Source organism: Penaeus monodon, chromosome 42 (assembly GCF_015228065.2).
Source record: "Penaeus monodon isolate SGIC_2016 chromosome 42, NSTDA_Pmon_1, whole genome shotgun sequence".
Classification (NCBI taxonomy): domain Eukaryota; kingdom Metazoa; phylum Arthropoda; class Malacostraca; order Decapoda; family Penaeidae; genus Penaeus; species Penaeus monodon.
Genome location: NC_051427.1, coordinates 10,688,490 through 10,698,771, shown reverse-complemented (window position 1 = coordinate 10,698,771; position 10,282 = coordinate 10,688,490).

Sequence of the window (10,282 nt, the reverse complement as noted above, 5' to 3'; positions counted from 1 at the left end):
TTTTTTTGGGGTTTTTTTTTTATTTTGTTTTTAAAAAATTTTTTTTTTGTTTTTTGGCCCCCCAAAATGTTTTTTTTTCCCAAATTTTTTCAAAAAAAAAAAGGGGGGGAAAATTTTTTTAAAAAAAAAAAATTTAAAAAATTTTAAAAAAAATTTTTTTTTTTTTTAAAATTTATTTTTTATGTTTGGGGGTTTTTTTTTTTGGGGGGGTTTTTTGGGGGGTTTTAAAAATTTTTTTTGGTTAAAATTTTGGGGTTGTTTTGGGGTTTTGGGTTTTTTTGGGTTTTTTGTTTTTTTTTAAAATTTAAAAAAACCTTTGGGGGGAAAAATTTTTTAAAAAAAGGGGGGGGAAAATTTAAAATTTTTTTAAAATTTTGCATTTTTTTTACCCCCCCAAAATTTTATTTTTTAAATTCTTTCAAAATTTTTTCCGTTTTATTTTTTTTTTGGGATTTTATTTTTTTCCCCGTTTTTAAAAAAACCCAGGTTTTAATTTAAATTTTTTCAATTTTAAATTTTTTGGTTTTTTTTTTGGTTTTTTTTTTCCATTTTTTTTTAAAAATTATTTTTAAATTTCTTATTTGGCTTTTTTAAATTTACCATTTTTTTCATTTCATTTTTTCATTCCATTTTATCCTTTTAAAATTTCCCATTTTTAAAAATTTTATTAATCTTTTTCCCAAAAAATTTCCCCCTGGGGTTTTAAACATAAAAATTTTTAGTAAAGGGTTTGGGGAACCCAAAGGGGTTTTGGTTAAATTTTTGTTCCCCCCCTGGAAAGGGGGAATTTTTAACAAAACTTTTGATTTAAAATTTAATTTTTTAAGAATTAAAAAATTATTTTCCCTTAATTTTAAAATTTAAAGTTCCCCCTTATGAAAGGGGGGGGGAATAATTTTATAAATTTTAATTTAAAAAAACCCATATTTTTGGGTTATTATATTATATTTTATAATTTTATATTAATATATATATATTAATTTTATATATATGATTTTGCCCCCCCTTAAATTTAATAAATATTTCCCAAAACAAACAAAGGGTTAAAATAGGTGTTTTGTTGGGGAAAATATTAAAAAATTTAAAAAAGATTTTTTAATTATTTTTTTTATTTTTAAATTTAATTAACAAAAAAATTGTTTTATTAAAAACATGAAGAATTTTAATAATTTTTTTTTTAAAATTTTAAATTTTTTTACCATTTTTTGGCCAAAAACGTAGCACCCTGTAACCTTCCTTTTTTTTAAAACCCCCCTCAAATTGACCCAAAAAAGGTTTAAAGCCCAAAAGCGTTTTTTGGGTATTTTTCAAAAAAGTCCACAAGGGTAAAAGGGGAAAAAAATTTTTTTTTTATTTCGGGGGGGGAAAAAGAAAAACAAAACTTGGTTTGAAGGGGGGCCCCGATGGGAAAGGGTTGATTTTTTTTTTTCTTTAAAAAGGATCCTTTAATTATGGGAGGGGGGGGAAAAAGGAAGGGGGGGTGGTAGGGTGGGGGGGGGGGGGAGGGGGGGTGAAAGGGGGTTGGTGGTTGGCTTTCGGGGACTGGAGGGGGTGCCTTGGGGGAAAAGGGGTGGGGGGGAAAATCAGTAAGGGAGGGGGGGAAACCTTTTCCCGGGCCCGGGTTGGGTAAGGTTTTTTTGGGGGGAATGATTTTTGGGGGTGGGCGGGGACGGGGTGGGGGGGAGGGGTAAGCGGGGCCTTTTAAAACCTTGCCGGATTGAAAAGGGGTTGGATAGGGGGGGGGTTACGGGGAACCCCCCAAAAGGAAAGGGGTGGGTTATAGGGTTTTAAATTGGGGGGGGGAAACCTGGAAAAAGGGAAAAAGGAAATTTAAAAGGGGGTAAGGTTTTTTTAAAAAAGGGAGGGGCAAAAAAACCCTTTTAAAAAATTTGGGGAAATTTAGTTGTTTTTGGAAAAAGGGGGGGGGGAAAAATTTTCAAATTAAAAGTTTTAAAAGGAAAAAGGGGGAAAATTAAACCCAAAAGTTTTTTTAGGAAATTTTTTTAATAAAAGGGAAAAGGGGGGAAAAAGGAAAAAAATTTTTCCTTTTCCTTTCAAAAAAATTTGAAAAATTAAATTTTTTTTTCCTTTAGAAAAAAACCAGGGGGGGGGGGGGGGGGGGGGATTAATTTCAAAAGGGGGGGTTTTTGGGGGTTTGGGGGTTGGGGGTATGGCCGGTGGGGGGAAGGAGGGGGTTTAGGGGGGGCGGGGGGGGGGGTTCAAAAAAAGGGGGGGAAGTTGGGGGAAAGGGGGGTGGGGGGCGGGGAAAAAAAGGGTTGGGGGGGGGAAAAGGGGGGGGGGGGGGGACTCGATTAAGGCTATGGGCCAAAAACAAAAAGCCGGGGGGCCAAAAAAACACCTGGGGCTGGGGGACGAAAATTTAAATTGTTGGGGAATTTCCCTTTTCCATTAAAAAAAAAAGTTTCGGGTCCTTGTTACATTTTTTTTTAAATTTCCCCTTGTTTATTATCCTTTTCTTCCCTTTTTTAATTTTTTAAAAATTTTATTTTAAAATTTTAAAAAAAAAAATAAAAAAAAAAGGGGCCCCCTGTTTCCCTTAAACTACTTTTTTCCTCTTTTTGGTTTTCCCAAAAAATAAGGGAATTTTCTTTTTTCAATCGTTAGGGGAAAGCTATTTTAAAGGGACCCCCTTACCTTGGGGGGGAACAGGGGCGGCGGGGGGGAATGAGGGGGCCGCCGGGAGGGTTAAGGGGCCCGGGAATTATGGGGGAAGTTTTGGCCCTTTTCCCCCGGGGAAAAAGGGGCCAAAATAAAGGGGAAAAAAGGGCCCCGGCCCCTTGGGGGTTCGCCCAAAATCCGGGGGACTCGTTTCCCCGTGGGGGTCGCTGCTGCTGACTCGCTGAAAAAACCTTTAGCCCTTTTTAACCCCCCCGTGGTCCCCCCACCACGGGGGCCAGGGGCCCCTCCGGGGCAAACAATTGAAAAACCTTCCCCGCGCCGGGGGGAAACAAAAAAAACCCCGGGCCGGGAACCCCCCTCGGATGAGGGGGGCCGGGACCCCTTCCATTGTCCCTTACCCCGGGGGGGTTATGGCGCCGGGGGGGAAAGCTAAAGCTTTTAAAAACTGGGCCCCCGGGGACTCTGTCTTTTCTCCCCCCGGGCCCCGGGGCCGGGCTCTGGGGGGAAATATTTTTTTAGGGTTAACGGGAAAAAAAATATAAAAATTTGCAGGGTTCTGGGGGACTTTGATAAATAAAAATTTTCCCGAATAAAAAAAATCCCAAGGGGAGAATCAAAAAACCCCTTTAAAACCAAAATTTTTTTGGAAAAAGGGTTTAAATTTAAAAAATTTATTTTTTTTTTTTTTAATTTTTTCCGTTAATTTGGGAAAGACCCATTCAAAATTCCCGTTTTTTTTTTCCGTCAATCTTTTTTGCCCCCTTTAAAAACAAATTTATTTTTGTAGGGGTAGTTTTTGTTTAACCTTTTTTAAAAATTTTCTATCATATAAAATGGGGAAAAGTATAAAGGGTTTTAAAATTTTATTGGGGAAAATTTCGTATTTAGAAAATAAATTTCATTCCCAAAAAAAACCTTAAAAATTAAGCTTTTTTAAAAAAAAAGTGTGGATTCATTTTTTAAAGGCGGGAAAATTAAAAAAAACATTACTCATGTAATTTTTTTTTAAAACTGGGCCCTTAATTTAAATTTACTTATTTTTAAAAGGCCCCTACTAAATCCCCTGATTATCAAAAAGGGTTAATGGGGGACATTCAAAAAGGGCCCCCGGCCTTTATAAAAAAAAACTCTTTATATATTAAAATTATATAAAATATTTTATATATTATATATATAATATATATATTTTTAATTTAGTTATATATATTATATAATTTTTTTTAAATTTTAATATTATAATAGTAGGGGGCATTTTTAAAAATTTGTATTTTTATAAAATTTTATAAAAAAATGAAACCCCAATGTTAACCCCACACCCCACCCCCAACAAAAAACACACACACACCCCCAACCCCCCACCCCCCCAAATTAAAAAAATACTTTTTTTTGTTTTAATAAAACATCCCTTTAAAAACATCCCATAAAAATTTTAAACATTTTTGGGGTTTTTATGTAATCCCAATAAAAAAATATTTTAATATTTTATTATAAAAAAATATATTTTTCTTTAATTAAAAAATATATATATATATAATATATTTTATTTTTTTTTTTTTTTTTTTTTTTTTTTTTTTTTTTTTCCCACACCCCTAAACCAAAACCACCCCCCAACCGCTTTACTTTTGGCATAAAAAAAAAAAACCTTAACAAAACCCCCCGGGGCATTTTTAAGGATTGGAGGGGGATGTTTATACAAAAAAATTAGTTTAAGATGGGAAAAAAACAAGGGGAAATTTTTAAAAACATAATAAAATTTGTTTTAGATAAATAAACAGTTGGGAAATGTATATTTTATTTTGTGGGTTTTCCCGGCCGTGTGTATATGTGTTTTAAAATTGGGGTTTGTGTGGGGCCTTTTGGTGGCAAAAACATATATATTTTCCCACAAAGGGCGAGGGGGCCGGGGAACTTTATTTTTTTTCCAAAGGGGTTTACGAAAATTTTTTTCCCGGGAACAGCAAAAATTGGGGGGGGGGACTATATGTTTGTTTTAAACCATTTTCCATTACGGAATTTGCTGTTAGTCTTTTTTTCCTATCAAAAGTTACAATATCAGTGGCAAAAATAAAAGGGTTTTATATTAATGATACCCCCTTTTTTTTACTAAAATTTACGGGGTTTGGTGCCCTTTTATTAAAATCCCCGGGGTTAATCTTTTTATTTTATCTTTTTGCCGTTTAAAAGGGGCCCTTTCCCCTTTCCCTTTTCCTTTAATTGGGTTATCTTTTAAAAATCCCCCTATTTTTTTTTAAATTTATAAATTTATCTTTCATTTTTTTTTTCATTGTTTATATAAAAAATTCTTTCCCCCCTTTTTATTTTTTTTTTTACTTTTATTTAATTCCATCAATTTTATTTTTTTTGATTTTTTATAAATTAAATCTTTTAACTATTACAATCATTATAAAAATTTTTTATAACCATTTCTAAACCTTTTACCCTTTGGGTCATTTTTTACCAACTATAGAAATTTTTACCCCTTTTTAATTATTAGTATCATTAAAACCGGGAAAATTTTTCCGTGTGGGGTTTTAAAAAAAAAACCCCATAAAAAAAATGATCCCCGTAAATTTTCTGAAAACCCTTTCGTTTTTGGGGGGGCTTTAAAAAGTATCCTTTTCCCCTTTTACTGAAAAGGGGTATTTTAGGGTTAGAAATTGTATTTACCCCGGCACACACCACCCCCCCAAAACACCCCCAAAATATATATTTTAATTATATTTTTTATGTGTTTTTGGGGTGTGTTTGTGTGGTGCGTGTAAAATAATTTTCAAAAAATATTTTTTTCTAGGGCTTTGTAGGGTAAAAAAATTCTCCATTTGTACACCTAAAAAAAAAAAAGGCGGGGCCACAAACCCCGGGTTTGAAAATTTTTTCGGGGTTGGGGGGAAAAATTTTTTATTTGGGTTTTGGGTTTTAATAGGGGGAAAATAAGAAGGGCCCTTTTTGGTAAATTTTAAAACTTATTTTTTTTTTTTAATTTTTTGGGGAATAATGAAAAACAACGGGAAAACCCAAGTTTGATTTTTAAAGGGTAAAAGGGGATTTAAAAATTTGATTTTGTTTTTAAAAAAAAAAGGGGTTTTACAAAAATTTTTTCATGGGGCCCCCCAGGGAAGGGGGGGGGGGGGAAAAAGGAAAGGGGGGGGTATGGGGGGGGAAAAAAAGGGGCCCCCCCTTAAAAGGCCGGGGGGTTTGTGTTTTTCCGGGGTTTTTATTGGGGGCCCCCCGGGCCCTCTTTTGGGGTAAATTTTTCCCAAAAAAAATCAAAACCGGGGGGCCCGTTTTGGTTCCCACAAAATTGGGGCCCAAAATTTTTTTGCTTGCCGGCCCCCGGGGGTCCCCCGGGAGGGGGGCCGGGGGGGTAGTTTCCCCCCCCCGGGGTCTTGTAGCCGTTCCCGGGGGGGGGACTCCGGGGGGGGCCGAGGTTACCCCCGGTATTTAAATGGGAGATCCCGATTTATGGGGGTGTATTTGGGGGAAGGGAAACCCTGTAAAAAAGGAAAAAAGGTTCTTTTAAACCCTTTTAATTAATAGGGGAAAGGGGTTTAAAGGACTCTTGATCGATATTTTTTTTTTTAAAAAAATGTGGGAAATGAGTGATCATATATTATTAAAAAAATTTCCCAAAAATTTTTAGGGGGAAAAAACCCAGGGGGAAATGTTTGAATTTTAAATTTTTTTTCTTTTCGGGGGAAATTCGAAAGGGGAAAAATGGGGGGAACCGGTTTTTCAGGGAAAACTATACAAAATAAAATTTGGGATTTAAATTTAATAAAATCCGGAAAAAAAAAGAGGGGGAAAAAGGCCAAGGGGAAATATCCCTTACTTTTCGGGGGGGAAATTTGGGGGTTTTTCGCTTTTTGGTTTAGGGGCCGGGGTTTGGGTGGGGGAGGGTTTGGGGGGGGCGGGGGGTTGGGGGGGGGGGGTGGGGGGGGCGGGGTGGAGGGGGATAAGGGGACTGATCAGCTAGGGGGGGCCCCCCACCCCCAAGGAAAATTTGAGGGCCGGGGGGGTTTTCGGGAAAAATTAAAAAAAAAAAAAAAACACCCGGGGTTTTGGAAAACTTTTTTTTTAAATTTTATTTGGGTTTAATCCTTTTTTTCCCCTTTTTCCCTTTTGGGAAAAATTTTTTCCCTTGGGGCCCATTTCAAAAAAAAAAAATGGGCCAACTTTTCCCTTCACATTTCCCTTTCCCTTTTCCTTTATTAAACCCAAAAAAAACGGGTTTAAATTTCCAACAGCGGTGGGGTGGAGCCCTAAAGGTTTCCCCCGAGGCCTTTTACCTTGGGGGAAACCCCTTTGGCGGGGGGGAAAGGGGAAATGAAGGGGGGGGCCGAAAAAAAAAGGGGGCCCAAGCTTTTAAAAACTCCCCCCCCGGGGGAACTCTGTCCTTTCTCCCCGGGGCCGGGGCCCCCAATTTTCTGGGTCCCCAATAGGGGTTTTCTTTAACGGGGAAAAATTTTTTCCCCCAAAAACCCAAGGGTAAAAAAGGGGACTGTGTTTAAAATAAAAAAAATTTACAAAATAGAAAAAATTAAACCCAAAAATAAACGACCCTTTTAAAAACCTTTAATTTTTTAAAAACGGGTTTTGACAAAAATTATTTTTTTTTTTTTTTTTTTTTTTTTTTAAATTTTTCCTAAAATTTTTGAAAGATCCTTCTATTCGTTAATTTTCGTCAACCTTTTGTTCCTAAAAAAAAATATTGTGTACCTTTTTTTTGGGGGTTTCCCGTAAACTCTATCTATGAATGAAAAAAGTATCAATTTTTATTTATTAGGAAGTCGTATTTAAAACATTGATCGTTACCAAAGACCTTAAAAATAGCTTTAAAAAAAAAGTGTGGAACATAATAAAACTGTGGCTAAGGACATTACTTGTGTAATTCTTTTTAGCTGAGCTTACCAGACCTACTTATAACCTGATTATCAATAACGTTAATCAGACATTCACACCACCAATAAATACTCGTGTATATATATTATATAATATATATATATAATATATATAAAATTTATATATATATTAAAAAAAATGTGTATATATTATAAAGAAAAAATGTTAACCTTGTATACAAACACGGAAAACCCAAAAACAAAACACACACACAAATATATACATGTTATTTTAAATTATAAAAAATTAACTTATATTATGTAAATATTTTTATACATATATTCCATATATATGTATATAGTATGCATATATTATATATTATATATATTAATATTTTAAAATTATATATTAAATATTTTAAATTATATTTAAAAAAGGGGGGAGAGAGGGGGTTTCCCCACCACACACCCAAAACATCATGTCTTTTAAAAAAAAAAATACCATACAACTATAGAAAAAGAGATTATATTATAAATAGATAAAATGAGGGAACTATGAATAAACAATATTTGATAGTTAAATAGACGATTGAAATGTATTAAAATAATTTTAAAATATATATATATATATTTTAATATGTGTGTGCTTCGGGGCGTATTGTATAGTGTGTATGAGTGTTTGTGGTGTATGCATATCGAAAAGCATCTGGATTAAAACCCTTGCCTTTATCACGGGAAAAACTGCTGTTAGTCTTTTTCCTATCAAAAGTTACAATATCAGTGTTTTAATAATAAAAAAAGGAATTATTAAATAACACATGTTATTCTATACTTTTAATTTTTTTGACCTTTATTTTTTATTATCACCAATCGTTATTATTATCATTGCCCCGGTTATAATGACCAAATCATCATCCTTTTCTATTACTTTATTTCTTTAATTATCCCCCTTTTTTATTTTTATATTTATTATTTTAAATTAAATTTTTTTTATTTATCCCTTTTATCATTGTTATTTTTCCTTTGTTAATTCTTTTTTTTTATTTCATTATCATTGTTATCATTATCATTTTTATTATCATTATCATTATTTATATAATAATTAGAACCATTATTTTTTTTGCTATTATTATTATCACTTTTTCTCCCCATTTTACCCCATTGTCATTTTTATAAAACTATACTAATGCACCCAAAGTCCCACAATTTTTATCTTTTTTATTAGTATCACAAACTAGAAAAATTCCCCCCGGGTTGAAAAAAAAAACCAAGGGTGATACGTGATTCTGAAAAAAATCGAGCGTTTGGCTTTAAAAAAGTTCCTCTAATCCCTAAAAAGGGGGGGTAATTAGGGTAGAAATTGTACGACACATACACAAAAATTTTGTTATATGTGTGTTTTCATATATAATATATATTTTATTAATATATATATAATTTATTTTAATATTTTTAAAATGTATATATATATAAATATTCAAAAAACCATATAGTATGCTCTGTATCAAAATACATATCTCCTTTGTACACCAAAAACAATTTGCATGCACTAATGCGCTGCAAATATTTTTTTAAGGGGAAAATATATTTCGGATAAGAAACACTGGAATAAAAAAATGGTTTTGTCATTTAAAACTTATCTTTTTATTTTTGGGGGAAAAAAGAAAAAACAGAAAACAATTTATGATAAATTTAGAGTGAGGAATGTTTTTTGTTTTTTTTACAAAGAATATACCATTATTCATAGGCGCAGGGGGGGGGGGAGGGGCGTAGGGGGGGGGGGGCGGGTTTGTAGGCGGGCGTGTGTTTGGGGGGGTACTGAGCCTCGCCCTCGAGGTGGGCCCCCAGCTACAAGACCCCGTCCCCGGTTTCCCCGTACTTGGGGGCGATTCTGCTTGCGGCCGTCGGGGGGGTGACGGTGTAGCTGCCCTCGGGCTTTTAAGCCCGTCGCGGGACTCAGTGTGGCCCGAGGTTGACGCCTAAGTCATGTAGATGCCGTTTGTAGGTGTACTTGGGAGGAACCTGTAAAGGGCAAAAGCCGTTAGCGTTTATTAAAGACGGGGACGTATCAAATCTTCAACTCTTGTTCGAGTTGGGTTTATATGTGCGAAAAAAGGATAAGGGGGGGATACTACATCATAAGAATTCCAAAATTTTTTTTGATGTAATCCTGGAAAAGGGGTGCATGTAAAAATTTTTTTCATTTAAAAGAAATATGATTTAAAAAGAAATGAAACTCTGGGTTTTCATGGAGTTAACTTTCCGAATGAAATACAAATAAGGGAAAAAAAAGAGAAGAGGGTATCGTACCACATCAGGGTAATGTGGGGTTCGCTGTGGGAGGCCGGGGGGTGGAGGGTGGTAGGGGGGAGGTGGAGGGGGTTGTAGGGGGCAGGGGGGGGGAGGGAAGGGCTGATCAGCTAGGGGCCAAACAGCCAGACAAGCGTGACGGCGACCTGGAAATTAGGAGTAAATTTAATTAAAAAAGTTAAAAAACAGTCTGGGCACTTATACAATTTCTACTCAACATTTTCATTTCTCTTTGCAATCGAGTTGACTTCCCAATTTTAAAAAAAAAAAAAAAAAAAAAAGAAGGTCTATTCTTGTTTTTTATTCTTTTCCTCTCTTGTTCAAAAAAAAAAATCACTTCACAGCATTTGGGAAGTAGTCCGCGGCCTCCTTAGAGACATGGCGGCGGAGGGAAGGAGGCCCGAAAAACGATCTCGGGGTTTATTACTCACGCCCAAAATCTCTCTCACTCTTTTGCGCGGCCTCGTTTTGTTGGATATGGTTACGTGGACATT